The following is a 26,981-nucleotide window of genomic DNA, read 5'->3' as shown; positions in this document are numbered from 1 at the left end:
ATGAGATGGCTGTATGGTCGTTATGACGAAATGCCAAAATAAATGAAAACAGATTTCCAGCCACGAGCCCTTCCTTGTTGTACTCCAGTCACAGACCACTGAGCAGAAGCTAGCGGCAGTAGTACTTAGTTTGTAAGATAAAGCTGTCATCAGGACGAAAATTGGTTTGATCACCACAGTGGTTTACTAGGCATGGTGCAACTTTCGTATTCGTCGTTCGTATCTTGGCTTCTGGGTCGTCGGCTGCGGTTTATCTGGTTGTGACGGCATCGCCTCTCAAACCTGAGCCTTCACGTGTGCTTCATCTGATCATTTCATCCTCCTTCGAAATGAATGGCAGTGAATGAGGTGCTCGAGGGCGAGGCTGTGTGGGCACTGACCGCACGGCTGCATCCCTGTGCCGTAACGAGAAGTTTGAGTTGCCCATTGTTGATATTGCAACTCACCTGTTGTGAGTAAATCTCGGTACAAGGAAACTGCGGCGAACTTACTGGTAGCCGTCATTTTCGGGTCAACGGGCTGCTCATCGAAAGCCCACCCTCTACTGCTGAAGTAAGTCATGACACTCAAGTGGCTACTATGTGATAGTCCAATGAACCAAATCAACATAGTACGGTGGGTCGACGTGGAGACGTAACAGAATGGCTGAAAGTAGCTCTTGCGGACGGATATGCCCATTTCCACGCCGTGAATGAAGTTCTCCGATTTGGTTTCGAGCCAAGTCGAAGGCCTAAACCGCTGTGGGCGTGTATACAGGTCGTGCTACGCATCTTCCCCAGGTATTGTGGACGTGTAAAGTGCGCCATTTGGATTTTCCCACAGTGCTATGGACGTCTCCGACCTTTCACTGCTCCGGACGAATTACTTCCATATATCGGTGAATAAAAAAGTGTCGATTATTTATCATACAACATATGTGTTTCATTCTGTGCTATAATTCGCAGAAAATCTCGTTTCGATATCCTGAATCGTTTGAGATATGACGAGTGTTATGACCACGTGATTTGCGATACGGAAGTAAGTAAGAGGGCGCGTCGCACGCTACCGACTTTGTATACAAAACCAATAACTCGAGAATGCAATCAGATATCCTTCTGCTCTAAATTTTAAATAAAATACCGATACCTTACCTACATTTCTATCACAGCAATGTATCAGCTAAAATCAACCATATGCAAGTTTATGCAATGCGTTTTCACCTCTGCAAAATCTTTAAAATTTCGCACAGTGTTTTACTGAATCTGATGCAGCACAGCAACTATGGCATGCAACGAAGAGAAATTTAGTTCACTATCAAGCGAAAATACGAGATTGTAACATGTGCAAAAATCAAATTTTTTCACCTTGTAGTTTTCTTGAAAACGGACGATACTTATTTCATAGCAGCCGTCAAGTTCACTTGGACAAAACTTCGTGCGTCGTGAGCGACCGTACGTCGATTGTTAGCACTACGTCTTCAGGCCACCATCCGACCGCCGTGTCATCCTCATTTGAGGATGCAGATAGGAGGGGCGTGTGGTCAGCGCACCGCTCCCGGTCGTTATGATGGTTTTCTTTGACCGGAGCCGCTACTATTCGGTCGAGTAGCTCCTCAATGGGCATCACGAGGCTGAGTGGACCCCGAAAAATGGCAGCAGCGCATGGCGGCCTGGATGGTCACCCATTCAAGTGCCGACCACGCCCGACAGCGCTTAACTTCGGTGATCTGACGGGAACCGGTGTATCCACTGCGGCAAGACCGTTGCCCTATGTCGAATATAAATCTCAATAAATCGAGAATGCAGTAAGATATCCTTCTGCTCTCCATTTTAAATAAAATTTCGATATCTTATGTACATTTCGTTCACTGAAATATGTAAGATAAAAGCAACCATACACAAAGCTTACGCAATGTGTTTTTACGTCTGCAAAATCTTTAAAATTTCGTGCAACATTTTACTTAGTTTGATGCAGCACAGTAAGTATGGCATATAACAAAAAGAAATTCGTCCTTTCATCAAGCGAAGAAATAGACTGTAATATGTGCAAAAATCAATTTTTAACCTAACAAGCTTCGGAAAAATCGGGTGATAAGTATTTCATATCGACCGGAACGCGGGATGTCAGCACAGGCGCCAGGATTTCGCGAGCGGTGCAGCCAGAACAAATGCAGCCTGAGCTCGGAATTCAAAGAGCTCATTTGTAGCAGTGAAAGATTAATGGGTCAGTTGTGCCCTATGCAAGCAGGTACTCGTGTAGCAGACTATTTTATGTGGCGCACACATGAGTACATTTTAGATGACAAAAATCACTTCATATAAGGGATGAGAAGGTGAAGCACATCAAGGTGCCATGTTTGGTTCGCCTTTAGTTATTATGCAAGGAATGTGTATGACTTTAAATGAAAAAAAGGATTTAAACCTAGACTCAGTTACATGCAGAAGCGTTCAGGGTGAAACTCTCGTTCCACTGGTTCATCAGTATTGTTTGTGGTTCTTGGATCCGCACAAAGCTGGATTAACCTGAGAGGTAAAAAACATTCAAAGACGATCTGCGCATTCTATCAGGGTTATCCACAAAGTACAACAGACGTTTTGAAATAAAAAGCTGACAATATGGAAAAACCAAATTTTATTACACACATTTTAAAGGTACACTCTTAAGCAATTACACTCCTGGAAATTGAAATAAGAACACCGTGAACTCATTGTCCCAGGAAGGGGAAACTTTATTGACACATTCCTGGGGTCAGATACATCACATGATCACACTGACAGAACCACAGGCACATAGACACAGGCAACAGAGCATGCACAATGTCGGCACTAGTACAGTGTATATCCACCTTTCGCAGCAATGCAGGCTGCTATTCTCCCATGGAGACGATCGTAGAGATGCTGGATGTAGTCCTGTGGAACGGCTTGCCATGCCATTTCCACCTGGCGCCTCAGTTGGACCAGCGTTCGTGCTGGACGTGCAGACCGCGTGAGACGACGCTTCATCCAGTCCCAAACATGCTCAATGGGGGACAGATCCGGAGATCTTGCTGGCCAGGGTAGTTGACTTACACCTTCTAGAGCACGTTGGGTGGCACGGGATACATGCGGACGTGCATTGTCCTGTTGGAACAGCAAGTTCCCTTGCCGGTCTAGGAATGGTAGAACGATGGGTTCGATGACGGTTTGGATGTACCGTGCACTATTCAGTGTCCCCTCGACGATCACCAGTGGTGTACGGCCAGTGTAGGAGATCGCTCCCCACACCATGATGCCGGGTGTTGGCCCTGTGTGCCTCGGTCGTATGCAGTCCTGATTGTGGCGCTCACCTGCACGGCGCCAAACACGCATACGACCACCATTGGTACCAAGGCAGAAGCGACTCTCATCGTTGAAGACGACACGTCTCCATTCGTCCCTCCATTCACGCCTGTCGCGACACCACTGGAGGCGGGCTGCACGATGTTGGGGCGTGAGCGGAAGACGGCCTAACGGTGTGCGGGACCGTAGCCCAGCTTCATGGAGACGGTTGCGAATGGTCCTCGCCGATACCCCAGGAGCAACAGTGTCCCTAATTTGCTGGGAAGTGGCGGTGCGGTCCCCTACGGCACTGCGTAGGATCCTACGGTCTTGGCGTGCATCCGTGCGTCGCTGCGGTCCGGTCCCAGGTCGACGGGCACGTGCACCTTCCGCCGACCACTGGCGACAACATCGATGTACTGTGGAGACTTCACGCCCCACGTGTTGAGCAATTCGGCGGTACGTCCACCCGGCCTCACGCATGCCCACTATACGCCCTCGCTCAAAGTCCGTCAACTGCACATACGGTTCACGTCCACGCTGTCGCGGCATGCTACCAGTGTTAAAGACTGCGATGGAGCTCCGTATGCCACGGCAAACTGGCTGACACTGACGGCGGCGGTGCACAAATGCTGCGCAGCTAGCGCCATTCGACGGCCAACACTGCGGTTCCTGGTGTGTCCGCTGTGCCGTGCGTGTGATCATTGCTTGTACAGCCCTCTCGCAGTGTCCGGAGCAAGTATGGTGGGTCTGACACACCGGTGTCAATGTGTTCTTTTTTCCATTTCCAGGAGTGTATTTGACATAATCGCCATTCAGATTGAGGCACTTATCATACTGTGGCACAAGTTTTTCACTACCGTCTTCGTCGAAATCTGCCGCCTGCGATTGTAACTGATATTTATACCGGCATGCAGTTCGACGTGAGTACCAAAGCCTGGTGTAGCAAGCCATGTCTTCAAATCCGGGCGCTGTGGTGGATGATCGAACACCTCGCATCCAAAAGCGCGGCACTATTGACCATGCGTGGACGCGCGTTGTCGTCAAAAATCAGAACTTTTGCGCTACGTTTTCACCGACGCTTGATTTCCATCGTCCACCTTAACTTTGTCATTGTTTGACAATACCTCTGAGTTAACTGTTGTGCCACGTTCAAGGAAGTCAACGAGGGTCCCAAAACACAGTAGCCATGATGACAGAGTTTTCAAATACTTTCTTGGGAGAATTTTTGTGTCCCCTTTCCATCGACTGCCTTTTTATTTCACAACTGACATGTTTCACCCAAGTCTCGTCCCTAGTGACGATACGAGCGGCAACTGTTTTACCATTTTTCTCGTAATTTTCGAGGATGGTCAGTCTCTGATTTTTGTCGTCTTCCTATAGGATTTTGAGAACCCACCCAGCAAGCGGTCACTGCAATGTATGCGTTGTAACCGTGCTTCTCCGCCCCAAGTTTGGGGGAAATATCGCGATAGTTCCGTAATCGTGAAACGACGATTTTCACGAATTTTGCATCGTTGATTTTCACCACACCAGTTCGTCAGTCATATGGCTGGGTCTACCACAGCGATCCTCATCGTGGACATTGGTAAGGCTGTGCATAAAATCACTGCAGCATTGCCTCACTCGGCTTTCACTCATTGTTACTTTTCCGTAGACATCACAAAGGTCGCGATAAATTTCAACTGGTCTGCAGTTTTTTTGTCAACAAAAACCTAATCACAGAACGCACCGCACAAGTGGCGGGATTTTCTATTGCTGTGCACGTTTTAAAACGTCTCAGAAAGCGAAGCAGCGGAGAGGCAGGCCACACGCTACAACTGGATGCGTACTGAGGGTATTAACGTTATGTCTTTGCAAAAACAGACATAATGTCTGATGGGATAACCGCAATCAGTGGTTTTACAATGTTAATTATAATTCGTCTTGATTGCATAAAATGTTTATTCATATGACCGGTTTCGGTTCCTCTAGAACCATCTTCAGATCTGTAACGGTAGTTATACTAATTTACTGTTTCACGAATGCAAACCTTTTTCATCCTATCCAGTGATCATCACATGTACCAGAACGTACCTGCAATTTCGGTTACAGGGAAACGTCCCCTTAGAAAAATTAATGAATTACTGTGCTGATAAACCTCTTACATTATTTGATTTTCAAACATCTGAGCAGAACTGAACGTACTCAGACATTTCGCTCTTTATCTATTCTGATCAACACTAAACTGACAGCCAATATTTTTAGCGCAACGCAGTCTGACTTTCAATAATCCCTACAAGAGAATGGCCCTGACTAACATTAACCTATACGTTTCACAAATCACTTACCTCACAAAAATCTTCGTTACTCGAACTACTGCAATACAGCGAGAGCCACTACTGCCAACTAAAGAAAAAATTCTAACTACTGAAGTCACTAACTACTGATAGGCATAGTTAGCAAATGAAAGATTTTGATAAAGAACAAACAATGTAAATAGTGTTCAAAAGTCATCATATATATAGCAGTTCATGAAATCCAGTCTTACAAATTTACTGTCTCTGATGGACACTCGTCCAGATCATCCGCTCTCAAAACTCCGCCATCTCACTCCCCACATCCACCAGTGCTGGCGGCTCACCTCCAACTGCACAACGCTACGCGCTGTTAACAGCCAACTGCCCAACACTACAATAGCCAACAAGAATGCCACCCAGCCACAGACTGCACACAGCAGAGCCTGTGATTTTCATACAGAGCGCTACACAGCACAGCCAGTGATTTTCATACAGAGCGCTACGTGGCGTTACCAATGTAAAAACCTAAGCAGCCTACTTACAACAGGAGTAACCTGACCACACACCGCAACCTTCACACGCTGCGTTACATGAAATTGGTTGGCAGAAAGCACGTCATTTATATTAATTATAACACTATTACCGACAGGTGGCGTCTGGTACATTTGTTACATTACATATGCACATACTGTATTAAGCAGATTATTCTAATTTACTTTTATCTTCAAAAATACTTAATTTAAAACTGTAGATTAAGGGAGCACACCTACTCTCAAAACAAAACAGCGTTTGGGGCGCATGTGGCTGCCTTAAAGCACTCAGTCACGAACATTGAACGAAATTTAGACATCCTGCATAGAGCTCATAAGGGACGGCTTCTTAACATATTGGAAGAAATTGAAATATACACCCACAAAAAGAAAGATCCGAATTTAATCCTCAACGAGCAAAGTGAGTTCAATCATAGCGCCTATTTTAGTATTTATGACGAGTTACTGAGATAAGTGTTGCGTGTGGAGGTCCAGGCCTAGGGATGAGAGATGGTGCATGGTGGGGAAGCTGGAAGATGCGTGCAGCGCCTGGCGTCGTTGACGGGGCCCTCCTGCGCGGCCTTCTTGCCCGCGGCGATGGACGTCACACGACTGGGCGGATCGCGGCTCAACACGGAAATGGCGGGAACCACGGAAGTAGACCATGGGGGAAAACAAGTCTACAACAGCGCCATGGATATAGAAATCTCTCTTTGTTTTTAGATCGTATAGAAAATTATTTTTTACTGTGTATTTTAATTTTGACAAGTATAGATTTTAACCATGACGTCTACAGATTTTAATTAAGTATTTTTAGAGATAAAAGTAAATTACAAAAATCTACTTAATACAGTATGTGCATATGTAATGTAACAAATGTACCAGACGCCACCTGTCGGTAACAGTGTTATAACTAATATAAACGGCGTGCATTCTGCCAACCAATTTCATGTGACGCAGCATGTGAAGCTTGCAGTGTGTGGACAGGTTACTCCTGTAACCGAAATTGCAGGTACGTTCTGGTACATTTGATGGTGATCGGATAGGATGAAAAAGGTTTGCATTCGTGAAATAGTAAATTAGTATCATTATCGTTACAGTTCTGATGATGGTTCTAGCGGAGCCGAAACCGGTCATGTGAATAAACATTTTATGCAATCAAGACGGATTATAATTAACATTGTTACGTTAAATGGCAGCAGTAAACATCCCCACCGCTGCGACAGACCAAAACATCTGATTCTGTACTCTCTGGACAGGCCTCGTATAAGAAACTCACAATGGAAACGAACAATTGAAAATCCTAGTGTCAAATCTTGTGGAACACTGTTAATGGTTTCCCGTGAAATAAGTTAGCACAACTTTCTGCAAATCAGGATATAATTCGATTAGTAACGCGGCCCTGGACGCCAAGGTAGCGCGCTCCGGCGACAGGTTTAGCCGGCGCCACTGCTCGCCGTGTTGTCAGCTGATGCAGAAGTCGGCCCAGCCGCAGCTGCGGCGGGGGAAACTCGGGAGCGTGGAGTGGGGGACGCGTAGCGGAGGTGAGCGCCGACAGCCGGCCATTCGCATGCTAATGGAGGCTCCCCCCCCCCCCCCCCCCGAGCCGACGCTAATTGAGCTGTGACGTCATGCAGCGCCAGGTGCGCGGGAACACACGCGCCGCCTGCCACTGGCTTGCCAGTTCTGCACAGCAAGGGGCCACCACTAAACTGCACAATCTCAAAAGCGTGTATCTTGGCATTATCCTGTAGCCACGTAACCTGGTGAAGACTGAAACTTTTACCGAAACTGAATCGTGATGGCGTTGTACATTATATGACTTCGCAATCCAACGTCCGGTGTGCTTTCGAGTGTACATTGTGTACCAATATCATTTCTCCCAGTCCTATTCGAGTGACATGAAGAAAGACTATTGGTACCCTTCTGCCCAGGCTCAAATTTATATAATTGTAGCGTCGCGTACATTATGCGAAATATGCAAGGTGATTGAACTGCCAGTATCGCTGTCGTTTTATGCAACCCGCAATGTTAATACTGACACTATAAACCACGCGCGAGGTTTTCATATTCTTTCGCTCGCTACGAGCGAACTATCAGTCATACAGAAAAACTGAACAGGAACTGAAACTTCCTGGCAGATTAAGACTGTGTGCCGGACCGAGACTCGAACTCGGGACTTTACCTTCCGCGGGCAAGTGCTCAACCATCTGAGCTACCCAAGCACGACTCACGCCCCGTCCCCACAGCTTTAATTCCGCCAGTACCTCGTCCCCTACCTTCCAAACTTCACAGAAACTCTCCTGCGAACCTTGCAGAACTAGCACTCCTGAAAGAAAGGATATTGCGGAGCCATGGCTTAGCCACAGCCTGGGGAGATGTTTCCAGAATGAGATTTTCGCTCTGCTGCGGAGTGGGCGCTGATATGAAACTTCCTGGCAGATTAAAACTGTATGCCGGACCGAGACTCGAACTACGTCTTTGCCTTTCGCAGGCAGGTGCTCTACCATCTAAGCTACCCAAGCACGACTCTCGCCTCGTCCTCACAGCTTAGAGTTCGAATGTCGGTCCGGCACACAGTTTTAATCTGCCAGGAAGTTTCACATCAGTCCACACTCCGCTGCACAGTGAAAATCTCATTCTGTGAACAGGAACTTTTTGTAGGAAATTTAATTTAGTTAAATTTTGTACTGGGATACATTTTCGCTGGAGGTCGTATTTTTTCCGAGTTTTTCAAGAAAAACGTACAAAATTGACCTCCGAATGCACTCCTACTCTCACTCTCAGCCCCCACTAATCAGGATTTCTCGTATGTTTTTCATGGGTCTCCCTCTCACCACTTTACAAATATTCACGAGTGCATCAATTATTTCCCACATTCGACCTTCTTTGGTCCATATTGACCTGCCTTATTACAATTAATTGTGCACTTACAAATTGTAAAAATTGACGTTTGTGTTAATTTTACATAAAAGTTTTGTGAATTTTAACAGCGTAAAATAAACGACTACATCGCTCTATTACTCGGACCTTATGCCTATGAAACTACTGTGCTTGTAAGGGCTAAGTTTCGTTCGAATTGCCAACATAATTGGTTTTAGAAAACGTTTATAAAAGTCGTTTTTCGTTCATTACCGTGACGAGCACATTTAAGTTAATAATGTTAACGAAATAGCCGACTATGCTGGTGGCGTAATAATTCAATCAATAGAGACCAAATTTGGTCGGGTATTGGGAATAGCTCGTGTAGTCGGAAAAGTTTGTACAATGGTAGAAAGGAGTGCCACGAATAAAATACTAGAAAACATGACTGGTGAAGGATGAGCGTGGGCTGGAGGTGCATTTGGAGGTCACTCTTGTACCTTTTTCTTAAATAACTCGATAACTTTGGCGTCCAGCGAAGAGGTATCCCAATTCAAAACTTAACGACGTCAAATTTCTTACAAAGATGTCCAGTTCCTTTTTCTTTCTATAGGACTAACAGTTTGCGCGTAGCAAGCTAGAGAATATGAAAATCTCACGCGTGGTTTATGGTGAGGTATAACATTATGGGTTGCATAAAACGACAGCGGTAGGGGCAGCTATATGACCCTGTGTGCCGGAGGAAGTAATACAATCCTAGACCCATTTTTGAACGTTTGGAATTTTATGAGTAGGGCTATCCGCAAAGTGTCACCTTTATTGGAAAGACTCACACTGCAGTTCGTTACATATTTCTGTGACAAACTAAATAATCTAAGCACTGCCGAACCGCGCAGTCGGCTTTGAATATCTACTACCTCTTCCGTTAGTCCAACTTGGTCATAAGACGATGAACAATACTCTAGAATTGGTCGAGGCATAATTCTGCAAAAGAGTTCTCCCACAGGAGTTTTCCACTAAACTTAAGTCCGTAGCCTTCCCTATGGCAGGTTGTTTACGTTTCACCTAATGTTACTATAGACATATCCTCCTAGATATTTGAATGTTGTGAACGCTTCCAGTGACGTATCGCCGACCACTTAGTGAAATGATAACGGACCTTTTTGCGTATTTACGCGCATCACACTTCATTCAATTGTGCTGAGACTCATCCGCCTGTCTACAAGCCAGTTCTCCCTGCATTTCGCAACATTTAAGAACATCGCCTCCCTATACACTATAGCGTCGTCTGCGAGCAGCTTGATATGGCTGTGCACCTTTTAATCATTTCAAATGCATGCTATGCCAAATGCCGACGATATGTTGTCGTGGAAAAGGTTGTTTCGCTCTTGACGAAGAGGATGGAGTTTATAATCGAAACGCAGTAACAGAGGCACACTCGTAGGTAAATCTGATGTTATATTTCGATTCGTTAGTAGGATACTGGCAAAGTATAATCAATCTATAAAGAAGATTGCTTAAAAGAAACTCTTTCGAACCCATCTCCCGCCGCCCCCCCCCCCCCCTCGCCCTAAAATTATAAGGTTTTCAATTCAAACCGTTTCGGATATGTTACATAACTCATACAAATTTTCTTGCTTTCCTGGCGGGGCCTAGTTTTGTAGTCATCATTGGTTTTGTGCGGAAAGATAAACAAAAAGTCATCTATTAATCCTCTCAGCGGCCACACCGGCACCGAAACGGAAGATAACAGAGAGAAGGCCGAAATACTGAATTTGGTCTTCCGAAGTTTTTTCACCGCGGAAGATCATAACACTGTCCCTCGAAATGGCAGATACTGAGATAACCGATCGCGGAATTGAAAATCAGTTACAATTGCTTAGTAGTGGAAAAGCTTCAGGACCAGAAGAGATACTTATAAGATTCTATAAAGATTATGCGAAAGATCCTGCTCCCCTCCTAGCAGTAATCTATCGTAGATAGCTTGAGCAAACGAAAGGAACCTAATGACTGGAAAAAAGCGCAGTTCATTTCCGTTTTTAAGAAAGGCGTTAAGACAGATCCACACAATTATAGACCTATATCGTTGAAGTCAATCTGTTGTAGAATTATGGAATATGTTTTATGCTCAAGAATTATGACGTTTTTGGGAATGAACATCTCCTCTGTAAAGACCGACATGGATTCCCCAGACAGAGATCCTGCGAAACTCAGCTCGCTCTGCTCCTCCATGAGTTCGACAGCACAGTGGACAACGGCGTTCGGGTTGATGCCGTGGCCCTTGATTTCAGTAAGGCATTTGACACCGTCCCGCATTGCCGTTTAATGAAAAAAATACGAGCTTACGCAGTATGAGAGCAGGCGTGCGACTGGATTCAAGACTTTCTTGCAGGTAGAACTCAGCACGTCGCTCTTAACGGAACTAAATCGACAGATGTAAAGGCAATATCCGGAGTAATATATATATATATATATATATATATATATATATATATATATATATATATATATATTGTAAATGATATAGTAGAAAGCGTCGGATGCTCTTTAAGGCTATTCGCAGATGATGCAGTTGTCTATATCAAAGTTGCAATGCCAGAAGATAGTAAGAATTTGCAGAATGACCTGCAGAGAAATGGTGAATGGTGCAGACTCTGGCAGTTGACCCTGAACATAAATAAATGTAACATATTGCGCATACGTAGGAAAAGAAATCCACTACTGTACAGCTACACTATTGATGACAAACAGCTGGAGACAGTGTCTGCCCTAAAATATCTAGGCGTAACTACCCAAAGCGACCTTAAGTGTGTAAGATGGCAAAAACTATCCCCCTTACATGAAGTCATTAAAGATCACCTAACTCACGTTGAGCGAGCAGTAGGGCTGAACAAAATGACTGACAAGGCACAATGCATCTTGTAGAGGGTATAGTGTGGACGTATTGGAATAATTAACGTCAGGTGATGGTTTTAAAGTAATTCACACGACATGAAAACTTTGTGGAAACGAGTCGATTTACTGGACGCTAGTTTACCCCAGGGAAGTATTTAGAATTGACCGTGGCTGGATGGGGAACGTCGAAGGGAAGCGACAATAGGTAGCTTAGGGCGACTCAAGCTCTGAGAAACCGGTAACGCAGCGCGGCCTCCAGCCGCTTTAAGATGAGTGACAGCATGGGTGGTTGACCCCGACTCCATGCTGATGTACCTGGAAACAGACGGAGAACTTTACGCCTGTTGATAAATGTTCGTCGTCCCGTTTTCTGTGAAACATGCGAGAAAGCCTCGCAAAGCTACGGTGGAGCGGTCAACAGAGGTCAAAATATGCGTGTTCGTGACTATAGCAACTTCACGGTGAATTCACGGTGAAAAAGACCAATAAAAAGGTGTTAGCATGTGGACGTAATGTGCTGTTCCAGTCTCTTCTGTACCTAAGGTCCATCACCGTTCCCTTTGGATCCCTACGTAATTCGGTGCTCTCCGATACACACGATCGAACAGCGGAGGAGTGGTACTCAAGCGTCAACTTTAGGTTACAATATCTCCGGATGTAATTAACATTTTACAATGCAACAAACGGCAGTGATTACGTGTTTGTTTATATGTTCAGATGTGCTAACAAAACTAACGGCGTTTCATTTAAAAAAACCTAAGTTTGTGTTAAAAAACATACTTCCGTACATTTTCGTATGGTTTGTGTTAACTAATTACACTAGCCCCTCTCCTCACGTTCGGTCTGTGGAATCGATTCGTCAGTATTTGATGTGGTTTACGAAATATATCCAGCGGTAATGTTAGGTGACTCACCCTGTATATTATACAGAGCTGGGGCGAGGACGCTTCCCTGAGGTGGGCCATTCCTCTGATTTCTCCACCTGCTCTTCTTGCCCTGGAGACAGACGAAAAATCTCCTGTTACGCAAGAAAGTACTTATCAGTTGAAGAACCACCAACATCGCAGCGCGTCAGCAGTCGTTGGTTAATATATTAAAAAAACTAAAAACCCGCCTCGATTGCGAAAAAAGCACTTAGTGTTAACCCAGGTTTCGGCATAGACAACTACACCTTCTTCAGAACAACAATAAAATCCCCAAGTGCCTAAGAAGACCTTTGTCAATGATTAAAAGAACACCATAGCTATACATTTATAAACGAAGAAGAAAAGGAAAACACAAGCAGTACATATGTACAAAGTCAAAACCACTACTTAACTTAATAGTGTACGCGGGTCGGACTTGTGAGCGACCATTTGTAGCTGCAGTTTATGGCGGGTCATGGCCCATCGAACATAGGCCGGTGTGAGGTGGAGCGAACACTATTAAGTTAAGTAGTGGTTTTGACTTTGTACATATGTAGTGTTTGTGTTTTCCTTGTCTTTTTCGTTTATAAATTTATAGCTATGGTGTTCTTTTAATCATTGACAAAGGTGTTCTTAGGCACTTGCGGGTTTTATTGTTGTTCTGAAGAAGGTGTAGTTATCTACGCCGAAACATGGGTTAACACTAGGTGCTTTTTTCGCAATCGAGGCGGGTTTTTAGTTTTTTAATATATGTACCTATCAGTGATGTTAAATGGTAATCTCTTGTCACATTTTACAGGGTGTTACAAAAAGGTGCGGCCAAACTTTCAGGAAACTTTCCTCACACACAAATAAAGAAAAGATGTTATGTGGACATGGGTCCGGATACGCTTAATTTCCATGTTAGAGATCATTTTAGTTTCGTCAGTATGTTCTTCCACCTACGCTCAATGGAGCACGTTATCATGATTTCATACGGGATATTCTACCTGTTTTGCTAAAACATGTGCCTTTAGAAGTACGACACAACATGTGGTTCATGCACGATGGAGCTCCTGCACATTTCAGTCGAAGTGTTCGTATGCATCTCAACAACAGATTCGGTGACCGATGGATTGGTAGAGGCGGACCAATTCCATGGCCTTCACGCTCTCCTGACCTCAACCCTCTTGACTTTCATTTATGGGGGCATTTGAAAGCTGTTGCCTACGTAACCCTGGTACCAAATGTAGAGACTCTTCGTGCTCGTATTGTGGACGGCTGTGATACAATACGCCATTCTCCAGGGCTGCATTAGCGCATCAGGGATTCCATGCGACGGAGGGTGGATGAATGTATCCTCGCTAACGGAGGACATTTTGAACATTTCCTGTAATAAAGTGTTTGAAGTCACGCTGGTACTTTCTGTTGCTGTGTGTTTCCATTCCATGATTAATGTGATTTGAAGAGAATTAATAAAATGAGCTCTAACATGGAAAGTAAGCGTTTCCGGACACATGTCCACATAACATATTTTCTTTCTTTGTGTGTGAGGAATGTTTCCTGAAAGTTTGGCCGTACCTTTTTGTAACAACCTGTATACCTTCCTAAGGAGCCTCCGATGGTTTACAGTATCATATGCAGCTGAAAGGTCTACGAATGGCACTCCCGTGATCTCTTTCCTCTCAAACCCATCCTCGATATGTTGGGTCAAGTTCAGGACTTGACCGCAGCACGATTTGGCTGGTCGGAAACCTGCCTGCTGTGGGATGATCTGTTGTTCCAAGACGCTTTCTATGCGACTTAGCGTCAGGTGTTCCGAGATCTTAAAACAGCGACAAAAAAGAGACACAGGTCGGAAGTTTTTTGGATCATCAGAGTCCTTTCCTGGTTTCAGAAGTGCAACCACTCGGGCTTTCCTCCACATCTTTGGAATATGGAGCCTTTCTACACATGCTGAAAGTTGGGAGCTCTATCTTCTTATCTCGTGTTTTCTACTGAAAATCTCGTTCTTGTACTGTTGTTAACTTTACTATTACAGAGATCGCGAAAACTTTATTATTTTTTTTATTGGTCCTGTGCGCAACAAATAACTTACTTGGTCTTTCTGCTGCTACTGCTTGATCTGCTGCATTCCATTATTTAACAAAAACATAAAAAAACCTATTATTCATGCTGAGTGCAATGCATGTTCTGTATGGCGGCTCCTGCTGTTGCTGCGGCTGCTGCTGCTTACTACAACTACATATAATTCAAGAGAAAGGGTTTGGTCAAATCTAAACTCGATAAATGATAACCCAAACAGAAAACTATATTTTGAAAGCGATTCTTTCTCATTCAATTAACAAAACGCTAGAAGCTCTTTGAACAATCGCTTCGTTTGTAAATCTGCCTCCAGTGGCATTAAAGCAATATTACAAATTAATCAAACTCTTGAGACAGACTGAAATACTTCTCAATTGAATACATAGTGAAACAATTCCCTGACAATTACAAAAGAAATCAATGACAAAAATCGATACTTAATCTATTCGCCTAACAATGGTTTCCCTTAAGAATTCAACTCCTATCATTATCAAAATTACTATCTGCTGCTACGCAAATACACAAACCCTTTTCTTTAAATTAATAATCGCGCTGGAAATTATAAAAAAATATCAACTAAATAGAAAATCCTGTGTCGCTGCTGGCGGACACGGCAGTAGGGCAGCTCGGCGACGACCCCTCGCCCAACACACGTGCGCACCACAGCAGGCGGGCTCCTGCACTGGCTTCAAAACTGCCACTAGTTAATCCGTGCGCTGCGAGGCGCGACAACAATATCTTAGATTCCAGAGCTTGTGTATGCGCGCTGTAGCCAACCTTTACATCCTAAGGGAGTATTGCCAACTCTCAATGCGTTTATCAAATCTAGCAGTGAACGGAGTGGTAAGGAGTTTTAATAAGCGGTGCAGTGTACAGTACCCCTGTGGCGTGCTCCAGAGCCTAGTTGTAGGTGTAGAGCACCGTGCATGTTGGCCACATCGGGCGACTCTCCGCTGCTTGCTGCAGTCGGAAGGTGCGTAGTGCGGGCGCCGTATTGACTGTGAGCGGAGCGGAGTGGCGCGAGGCTGTGGTGCCTTTGGACCGGAGGGTGCTCGGCGGCGCTCGAGTGCGTGCGGCCTTTGGCGGCCCTCTTTCAGCTGGAAACGACGGCTTCGCCTTTTCAGCCGCCGCGTCGCCTCGCACCGCATCGTCTCCGGCGGATGCGCCAGCCTCCAGCCCCCCCCCCCCCCCCCCCCGCCCCTTGCCACGACTCACAGTCCTCCAGTCCTCAGCCGCCACGAGCCAGCGCCGTCCTTCCTTACTCGAGGGCCGCAGTCGCGAAACGCACCGAACTGCGCAGAAGCGAGAGCAGCCCGAGAACTTCGTAGTGGCTGCGTGAGATAACGTGACGCTCGCAGTGGAAAGAAGCAAATCGCGTTCGGAACAGGGCTACCATACAGCCGCAGTCGACTTCGACCCTGGTTGCTGAGCTGTTTTGAGGAAGACAGCCACTTGCTAAACCGCGAGATACCTTTCGTAAGTTCATGCCTCTCTTCGGGTTGACCAAGTGAGGATTCATTGCCGGCCAGAGTGGGTGAGCGGTTCTAGGCGCTACAGTCTGGAACCGCGTGACCGCTACGATCGCAGGTTCGAATCCTGCCTCGGGCATGGATGTGTGTAATGTCCTTAGGTTAGTTAGGTTTAAGTAGTTCTAAGTTCTAGGTGACTGATGACCTCAGTTCTAGGCGCGCAGTCCGGAACCGCGCGACTGCTACGGTCGCAGGTTCGAATCCTGCCTCGGGCATGGATGTGTGTGCTGTCCTTAGGTTGGTTAGGTTTAAGTAGTTCTAAGTTCTAGGGGACTGATGGCCACAGTAGTTAAGTCCCATAGTGCTCAGAGCCATTTTTTTGATGACCTCAGAAGTTAAGTCCCATAGTTCTCAGAGCCATTTGAACCATTTTTGAGGATTCATTTCACAAAACAAGAAAAATATGTCTTTATTACGCAGCATCTTTTTAAGTAAGTACCGTTTCGAAATTAAAAAGAGACGTGCTAAGATATTTCAATAATTTTATTTTTACATGAAAGCCTTTACCTTAGTCAACTTTTCTACATAATTTCCGTCAATATTGAGGCACCTGCCACAACGTCGTACCAGTTTTTGAATAATCTCGTCATAGAAGTCTGCCTCCTAACTTGTTAACCACTGCATCACCACTTGTAATGTTGATGCATTAAGTTGTTCTGAAAGCGGTGCTGATATTCAAGAGCCGGCCGTAGTGGCCGTGCGGTTCTGAGCGCTACAGTCTGCACCGAGCGACCGCTACGGTCGCAGGTTCGAATCCTGCCTCGGGCATGGATGTGTGTGATGTCCTTAGGTTACTTAGGTTTAATTAGTACTAAGTTCTAGGCGACTGATGACCTCAGACGTTGAGTCGCATAGTGCTCAGAGCCATTTCAACCATTTTTTTGATATTCAAGACAATAAAAGCGCGTTAAAAGCTGGGGGCTATCTGGGGAAGTTAACCTTGCTTTACTGAGCAACTGTTACTAACATTAATTATAATCTTTTAATAGTCATATTACGACAGCTGGTGTGATATATATATATATATATATATATATATATATATATATATATATAAAGAGAATTTAAATAAAAAGAAAGAAATCAGTTTATATTTGGACATTTATTTCAACATTGATCATTGTACCGTTATAATTTCAGCATATTAAACTTGATTCATAACTAAACTGGTGCCTTATTTAGGATTGTGAAAATGTGAGATTGTAATCTTACGGAACACATCAAATATGGAGCCAAGATTGGAAGACTGCATACCACACTGCATTCATAAAATAACACAAGAAGAACGTTGAAACATATGCAAGAGTAAATTAACCACAACCAACCGACTCAATTTTCACCCAAAGAAGCTACGTTCGTAGCGCAATCCTGTCCGTCATGAAATTACCACACACTGGCATAATAAATTCATACTAACTCTCTCTGAAATCTTCCGGAAAAGAATAGCTGAGGGCTACTTTGATGCTTACACCACATGCTTCACGTGGTCAGCTTGGTTTACACAAAGAGTGTAACTCCACAATAATTTTGATAATTAAAATAAATTACATCGAAACGCAATTTACAAAAGGAAAACCTCTAACTGGTTACTATCGTATTACTATTAACCTGATGGGTCAAACAATTATATAAGCACATGGTACTGGTCTCACAAAGTACACTCCATGTGGGTTGAACATAAAGAAAAGTTGCTATATTGAAAAATATTGTCAAGACGAGACGTTATAATCTCACGCACATTCGCATTTAAGATTGATAATCTTAGTTAGAATTACAGAATATTAACACATGGTTCCACTTTACTCACAAAGTAGTGACAAAGCAACTACTGGAAGATATTCTGAACTTCACACTCAAATTACACTGCGTTGCAATTTAAGATAACATTAGATATTTTAGATCTAAACTTGAAATAAAGGTGATTAAATTTTCAGTTAGGCTGAACTTAAGAAATCCATTGTCCTACGGACTTAGCAGACAAGCGCTTAGCCAGAGATCTTACCACTTCAGACGCTCGCCGCGGACAGACTGACTGGTCCCTTCTGAGGGGTGCCTCCCAAATACAAACGGAAGTGACCAGAGAGGCAGCTTGCTATATCAACATGACAATAGACGGACGGGACGATACCAATAATAGAAACCTCTTTGCTTTTAGACAGCGTAGCTACCTGTTCCGACGTTGGTTCTACTGTTCTCTAACAGACAGGCTTGTCTGCTACCATCAAGCATGCAACTAAAAATACATTTACTCATTCATCCTTTCACACAGAAGGGAAGAGGGATGACAATATCTCATCATACACAGTATGTAAAAGAAAGCGGATACAGGTTCCGTATGAGACTGGGTGACTTGAATTACATATAAACTGTGTTTTAAAGTGTAGTAGTGTGACAGATCGTTCTTGTTTATATGTAAAAGTAACACGTTCCACTGCTCAGTCTCCTCCCAGATAAGAGTCAGAAACACCACAGTAAATTTAGAAGAGGAATTTATGTCGTAAATGACAACAGATTTAAGAAATTAACATGAAAGGAATCCAACAGAGACCTTTCACACTTTTAATTTCTTCATCGTCCTGAAGATGCTGACCGCCCAGGTGTTTCTTCGAGTGCAGGAACAGATGGTAGTCACTGGGCGCAAGATCGGGGCTGTACGGAGGATGATCTAGAGTTTCCCATCGAAAGGATGTGATGAGATCTTTGGTCTCATTCGCCACATGCGGACGGGCATTGTCTTGCAACAAAACGATGCCCTCGCTCAACTTCTATGGATTGTTGCTTTGATTCTGGTGTGACGTAGGCCACCCATATTTCATCGCCCGTAACAGTTTGGCTTAAGAAATCATCACCGTCGTTGGGGTACCGCTCAAGGAAAGTCAATGTACTGTCTGAACGTTTGGTTTTGTGCACATCCGTCAACGTTTTCGGTACCGAACGTGCGCACAATTTTTGGTAATTCGAGTGCTCGGTCACAGTGCCATACAAAACACTACGAGAAACATTACGAAAGTCATCCCGCCATGAGGAAATCGTAAAGCGTTTGTTTTCTCTTACTTTAATGTCCACTTCCTGCACCAAACTTTCATTAACGACCGAAGGACGCCCACTCCGTTGTTCATTACACACATTTGTGCGGCCATCTTTAAACGCTCTCACCCACTTTCTTACCATTCCATCACTCCGTAAACTACACAGATCTCACGATGAATACCGATCGCTTTTAGGTCTTTAGCAATAAGAAATCTTATAACAGCCTGTACTTCACAGTCGGCGGGACTCACGATTATCGGAGGCATCTTAAACACTCAGTACACAACGTAAACAAGCAAGAATCAGACTGTAATGGCGTCAGTGCGTAGATTAAGGTACAGGCTTTCGAGTAAAAATAAAATTATTGAGATATCTTAGCACGGCTTCTTTTAACTTTCAAAACGGTACTTACTTAAAAAACACGCCCCGTAAAAACTTGTTTAAGTGAAACAACTGGCAGTATGTCCCTCGTACACTGATGAAAGCTTGGATCTCAACTTGAAAGACTAATTTTTCATTTTGGTACGAAAGCACAGTCTCACACCGATACAAATGAGTAAAACGTTCTCCGTCTTTCCATTGTTTCAAATAGTTATATATCCACGATCTTTCGGCAGCGTGCACTTTGGTCATTGATTCGCAAGTGCTTCTTTTCTATTCTCATACGACACATTATAGAGTCTGGAACTTTTCAGCCAATTTCCTTTTAAGTTTACACTCTAACACAAAAAAGAACTACGTACGACGAAGGAATTGTCCGAATGAGACTGCCAGACAGACAAATGATTACAATTTCAGAAAAGTTGGATAATTTATTCAAGAGAGAGAGCTTCACAACTTGAGCAAGTCTGTAACACTTTGTTCCACTTGTAGCAAGCTGTTATTTGGCTTGGCATTGGTTCATAGAATTCTTAGATGTCCCCCTCAGGGATATGGTGACAAATTCTGTCCAACTGACGCGTTAGATCGTCCAAGTCCCGAGCAGGTTCCCGGGTACTGCCCTTAATGCTCCAAACGTTCTCAATTGCCGAGAGATCCAGCGAACTTGTTGGCCTTAACATAGGATCCGGAAAACACGAAAACAAATAGTATAAACTTTGGCTGTGTGCGGTCGGTCATTATCTTGCTGAAATGTAAGCGCAAGATGGCTTGCCATGAAGGGCTACAAAACTGGACGTAGAATATCGTCGACGTACCGCTGTGCTGTAAGGGTGCAGCGAATGATAGCCAACTGGCTGTGAAAAGAAATGGCACTCCATACCATCACTCGAGGTTGTCGGACGGACGGAATGGCGGGTGACAGTCAGGTTGGCATCCCATTGCTGTTCTTGGCTCCTCCAGACACGTCTCGTCCTGGAATCTCGTCGGCTGGAGTAGAATTAAACTAGAATTATTAGCTGCTAACGGGCGTTGATATGTATCAACGGGGACAGGTGAAAATGTGTGCCCCGACCGGGACACGAACCCGGGATCTGCTGCTTACACGGCAGAGCCGGCCGAAGTGGCGTGCGGTTCTAGGCGCTGCAGTCTGTAACCACGAGTCCGCTACGGTCGCAGGTTCGAATCCTGCCTCGTGCATGGATGTGTGTGATGTCCTTAGGTTAGTTAGGTTTAACTAGTTCTAAGTTCTAGGTGACTAATGACCTCAGAAGTTGAGTCTGATAGTGCTCAGAGCCATTTGAACCATTTACATGGCAGACGCTCTATCCATCTGAGCCAACGACGGCACAGAGGATAGCGCGACTGCAGGGACTATCTCGCGCACACCTCCCACGAGACCCACATTCTCACCTTATATGTCCACACACTACATTCGTGGTGTCCCACCCCAACACATTCATTACTCGTGGAAGACATTCTTACCAAGTCCCGTAAGAGTTCGGGGAATATGTGCGCATCCGCACAGAAGAAAAAGGTCTTGGCTGGTATTGCCAGAACTATATACTTATATGGATATGATGTCTGTTCTTTCGGACATGTCCAAATGAACAGACACCATATAAGTATATGGAGTATAATTGTCTTCAGTGATGACTCCCCCTTCGAACTAAGCCCCGATGATTTGTCAATGACCTTGTTCTTGAGGGTGTTGCACTTCTTTTTCCGGAGGTGTAGATACTGGCATACGCACTAGGTTTTCATATTTATGTCTGGCACATCTTGTCCCACACAAACATTAAAAATGGCTCCAATCCCTCGTTTCACACCAAGGGTTTCCGAACGTTTCTATTAGAGGTAAGGAGAATGCCAAAAGTGGAAATTCCCTCCCAAATTTCCCAATTGCGATCCCCGCTGCCGCAGTACCAACTAGTATGTATTTAAATAAGAGGAACACATCCCTACAATGTATGCTGCTTGGAACAGCCTGCTGTACAATTCGGAGCAAGAAACGAAAAGCTTAAAACATAACAGACGACAGTTATTTACCACGTGGCAATGGCCGGGGAGCACTCGGCTGAAAGCTCGTGGATGTACAACCACTTGACATTGTTAGATGCCTGAGAAGGTTTTCTGTAGTGCCCAATTGCTTTCACGAGTATCCTCGCATCGGAAAGTAGAATTAGTTGCAGAATCATTATGGTTCAAAAATGGCTCTGAGCACTATGGGACTCAACTGCTGTGGTCATAAGTCCCCTAGAACTTAGAACTACTTAAACCTAACTAACCTAAGGACAGCACACAACACCCAGCCATCACGAGGCAGAGAAAATCCCTGACCCCGCCGGGAATCGAACCCGGGAACCCGGGAACCCGGGCGTGGGAAGCGAGAACGCTACCGCACGACCACGAGATGCGGGCAGAATCATTATGGGCGTTCCAAGGTTTGGTAACCGTTCACATATAATTATACACTGACCGGGGAAAAAAAAATCGCAACACTCAGACGGAGTGGTGCGACATAAACGAGAGTTGGTAGGCGTCTTTCTACATCTAAAAGGTGATGCCCATTCAAATTTTGTTCCAGCAGCTTAAGAGAGGCGCTAGTAGCGTCACTATGAGGATGTAAATTAGGTTTGAATTAAATACACACTGTAACTGTCGTGAGAGCTAGCTACGTTCGAGATTGGCTATAGTAAAATAAATGTCGTGTGACTAGGGTTCTCCCGTCGGGTAGACCGTTCGCCGGTGCAAGTCTTTCGATTTGACGGCACTTCGGCGACTTGCGCGTCGATGGGGATGAAATGGTTATAATTAGGCCAACACAACACCCAGTCCCTGAGCTGAGAAAATCTCCGACCCAGCCGGGAATCGAACCCGGGCCCTTAGGATTTACATTCTGTCGCGCTGACCACTTTTTTTTTTTTTTTTTTTGATCGTTGTGTTTGGTCGTTGCGGACGTCACATGACATCCGTTCAAGTTCGTTTGTTGATCCTTCCACTCAGTTTTTTTATTACAGAGGCCAACCAGCTCTCTGACCGAACACGCTGAGCTACCGTGCTGGCAGCCGGCCGTGTGGCCGAACGGTTCTCGGCCCTTCAGTCTGGAACCGCGCGACCGTTACGGTCGCAGGTTCGAATGCTGCCTCGGGGGTGGATGTGTGTGATGTCCTTAGGTTAGTTAGGTTTAAGTAGTTCTAAGTTCTAGGGGACTGATGACCTCAGTAGTTAATTCCCATAGTGCTCACAGAGCCATTTGAACCATTTGAAATGGCTGATGCTCTCCATTCAATAGTAAGGCGAACATTATGTCGGCAAGTAATCTGTCCTCTTCGGTATGATCCGATGAGCACCTAAGGTTTTCGACAGATGATCTGCAATCGCCCTCTAATTCTACACATACTCTTCGCCGATGAAGGTATTTTGGCTCCTGACCGCAACACACAGCTACCAGAAACTGACTATTTAAAAAGCGAGTTTGCCCACAGTAAGAGTGAAACGCTGTACTGGCGGTGTGTGTGTTCAGTATTCGCTGTCGGCTGGCGGCAGGTGGAGCATTTCACACGATGCGGCCGAGCTCTTCCCGCGGCAGCGCGGCGGGTCCGCTGACTCGGTTCCCACGGAAAAAAGTCGGCGCAGAGCGACAAAGGGTAGAGCAGTGGGTGGGGTGCGCGGGACGCACTAAAAGCGCCGGCCCTTTCCCTCTCGTCTCGCCCGGTGCGACCCCGCGCCACGCCGAGCCGTCGTATTGATTGGCCGGCGGCGGCGGCGGGCAGAGGGAAGAAGCGGAGCGTGTTGCGTCCGCCGTAGCCACGGCGACGGGGCCGGGCACACTCGTCCTACTCACCTCTGGCTGGTGTTGACACTAAAACACCACCGTGCGGGACACAAAGCGATTCACACTCTCGCTACCTTAGCGCTTTCTTCTTCGTGTATGGGTCCACAGCCTCGAGGTAAGTTCTAAATAATGAAACCATTCTAAACCATCGTAGGCTGTCAGTTTTATTATACAAAGCGCCTTTGTTGCACCGTGTGTATGTTTCACATTACTGGCCAGTCGGCCTCTGACTACAGGGTGGTCAATTGATCGTGACGGGGCCAAATATCTCACGAAATAAGCGCCAAACGAAAAAACTACAAAGAACAAAATTTCTCTAGCTTGAAGGGGGAAACCAGATGGCGCTATGGTTGGCCCGCTAGATGGCGCTGCCGAAGGTCAAACGGATAACAACTGCTTTTTTTACAAATAGGAACCCCCATATTTTATTACATATTCGTGTAGTACTTAAGGAAATATGAATGTTTTAGTTGGACCACTTTTTTTCCCTTTCTCATAGATCACGCTGTAATAGTCACAAACATATGGCTCACAATTTTAGACGAACAATTGGTAACAGGTAGGTTTTTTAAAGTAAAATGCGGAACGTAGGTACGTTTGAACATTTTATTTCGATTGTTCCAATGTGATACAGGTACTTTTGTGAACTTATTTCTGAGAACGCTTGCTGTTACAGCGAGATTACCTGTAAATACCACATTAATGCAATAAATGCTCAAAATTATGTCCGTCAACATTCAATGCATTTGGAAATACGGGTAAAAATATTCCTCTCAACAGCGAATATTTAGCCTTCCGTAATGTTCGCACATGCATTGACATTGCGCTGACGCATGTTGTCAGGTGTTGTCGGTGGATCACGACAGCAAATATCCTCCAACTTTCCCCGCAGAAAGAAATCCGGGGACGTCAGATCTGGTGAACGTGCGGGACATGGTATGGTGCTTCGACGACAAATCCACCTGTCACGAAATATGCTATTCAATACCGATTCAACCGCACGCGAGCTATGTGCTGGACATCCATCATGTTGGAAGTACATCGCCATTCTCTCATGCAGTGAAACATCTTGTAGTAACATCGGTAGAACATTACGTGGGAAATCAGCATACATTCCACCATTTAGATAGCCATCGATAAAACAGCGGGACAATTATCCTTCATACCATAATGCCGCACCATACATTAACCCGCCAAGGTCGCTGATATTTCACTTGTCGCAGCCATCGTGGATTTTCCGTTGCCAAATAATGCATATTATGCCGGTTCACGTTACCGCTGTTGGTGAATGACGCTTCGTCGCTGAATAGAACGCGTCAAAAGAATCTGTCATCGTCCCGTAATTTCTCTTGTGCCCAGTGGCAGAACTGTACACGACGTTCAAAGTCGTCACCGTGCAATTCCTGGTGCATAGAAATACGGTACGGGTGCAATCGATGTTGATGTAGCATTCTCAACATCGACGTTTTTGAGTTTCTCGATTCTCGCGCAAATTGCCTGCTACTGATGAGCGGATTAGCCGTTACAGCAGCTAAAACACGTACTTCGGCGTCATCATTTGTTGCAGGTCGTGGTTGACGTTCCACATGTCGATGAACACTTCCTGTTTCCTTAAATAACGTAACTAACCGGCGAACTGTCCGGACACTTGGATGATGTCTTCCAGGATACCGAGCAGCATACATAGCACACTCCCATTGGGCATTTTGATCACAATCGCCATGCATCAACACGATATCGACCTTTTCCGCAATTGGTAAATGGTCCATTTTAACACGGGTAATGTATCACGAAGCAAATACCGTCCGGACTGGCGGAATGTTACGTGATACCACGTACTTATACGTTTGTGACTATTACACCGGCATCTGTCACAAAGCAAAAAAAATGGTCGAACTAAAACACTCTTATTTCTTTACGTACTACACAATACGTAATAAAAAAATTGGGGCTCCTATTTTAAAAAACGCAATCGATATCCGTTTGACCAATGACAGCGCCATCTGGTTTCCCCCTTCAACCTAGACGAGTTTCGTTCTTTGTAGTTTTTTCGTATGACGCTTATTTCGTGAGATATTTGGCCTGGCCACTATCAATGGACCACTCTGTGTATAGAAATGTATATCGTTGACTCTGTGTGTGTGTGTGTGTGTGTGTGTGTGTGTGTGTGTGTGTGTGTGTGTGTGTGTGTGTGTGTGTAAGAAAACTGCAGATGTAGTGATTTCTACACATTTTTACCCGTTCTAACCGTATGTTTACCATGTACTCTGTATCTTGAAGTGAATGTGCGTCCAGCTACTTCTCATTTTCTGCTGAATTACAACAAGTATTTCAATTTGTATCTCACCTCCTCATCTGGAAAAGACGGCATGTTTTCTTTTGAGTACAATGGACACTCGTAATAACTTTATTTAGATTTGTAGACCATCCATAGAAATCACGTAAAAACGACAAATAGAGGCCAGTGGAATGAAAAAGGCATCTATTTACCAATGGAGCGCGTAAAACTGGTGGCATGAACTGTTTTTCGAACTTGTCAGGAGTACAGCACTCCACATGGGAAACGTGCAACGACTGTGCTGTAAAACAACAGGTATCAGCCATAAAACGGTCACTGACTGCTACACAAACTTTTATTGTGTTATATTCGATAATAAACTCTTCTATTCCAATAATAAATGTGTAAGACCGCCGTGTTTCTGTCTTTACACGCGCTGATCTCCAAAACTACTTGAAAAATTTTCATGGGTTTTCCACAGTTTACCTGAACATAGTTTGGGACACCGTATGGGCTTTAGTTCATCACCGTGTGTGTCGGTGAAACCCTGGGACACAGCGTGTATCGAAAACCGACACACACGGACCGATACCTGCACAAACTGTCAAACCACCACCCGAGCCAGAAAAGAGGCATGATTAATACGCTCGTAACGAGAGCAGGATGAATATGTGAGCCGCAACACCTCAAACGAGAAATGCAACACCTGGAAACAGTCCTGAGGAGCAATGGGTACTCCACAAATTATATTAGAAGAGTAACAGAGCCAAACACTCGGCGAAGTAAGGAACCAGAAAAAGAAATGTCGAGTACGGCCTTTCGGCCATACATTCCCAGAGTGACGGACAGAATCGGCCGTATATTGCGCAAACATGACGTAAAGACGATTTTCAAACCGACAAGGAAGATCAAAGAGTGTCTTAGATCAGCGAAGGAGAAAAGAGACCCACTTGCAATGTCGGGAATATACCGTATACCATGCACATGCGGAAAAGTTTATGTCGGAATGACTGGACGATCCATCAACACCAGGATCAAAGAGCATAAGCGACATTGCAGGTTGGGGCAGGTGGAGAAATCGGCCGTGGCAGAGCACGCACTGAATGAGACCGACCACG

The 26,981-nt window shown here is 44.9% G+C and overlaps 1 long non-coding RNA gene and 1 pseudogene across 1 annotated transcript in view; one reads left to right on the top strand and one right to left on the bottom strand.

The window, feature by feature from the left end:
• The window catches only part of LOC126473860 (uncharacterized), a 753,914-nt gene that overhangs the window by 90,277 nt on the left and 636,656 nt on the right, over positions 1-26,981 (top strand). The window lies entirely within an intron of this gene.
• Positions 1,629-1,746, bottom strand: LOC126476164 (5S ribosomal RNA; annotated as a pseudogene).

The sequence above is a fragment of the Schistocerca serialis genome, chromosome 4 (assembly GCF_023864345.2).
Source record: "Schistocerca serialis cubense isolate TAMUIC-IGC-003099 chromosome 4, iqSchSeri2.2, whole genome shotgun sequence".
Classification (NCBI taxonomy): domain Eukaryota; kingdom Metazoa; phylum Arthropoda; class Insecta; order Orthoptera; family Acrididae; genus Schistocerca; species Schistocerca serialis.
The sequence above is the reverse complement of the archived record's forward strand: the minus strand, read 5'-3'. Positions and strand labels throughout refer to the sequence as shown.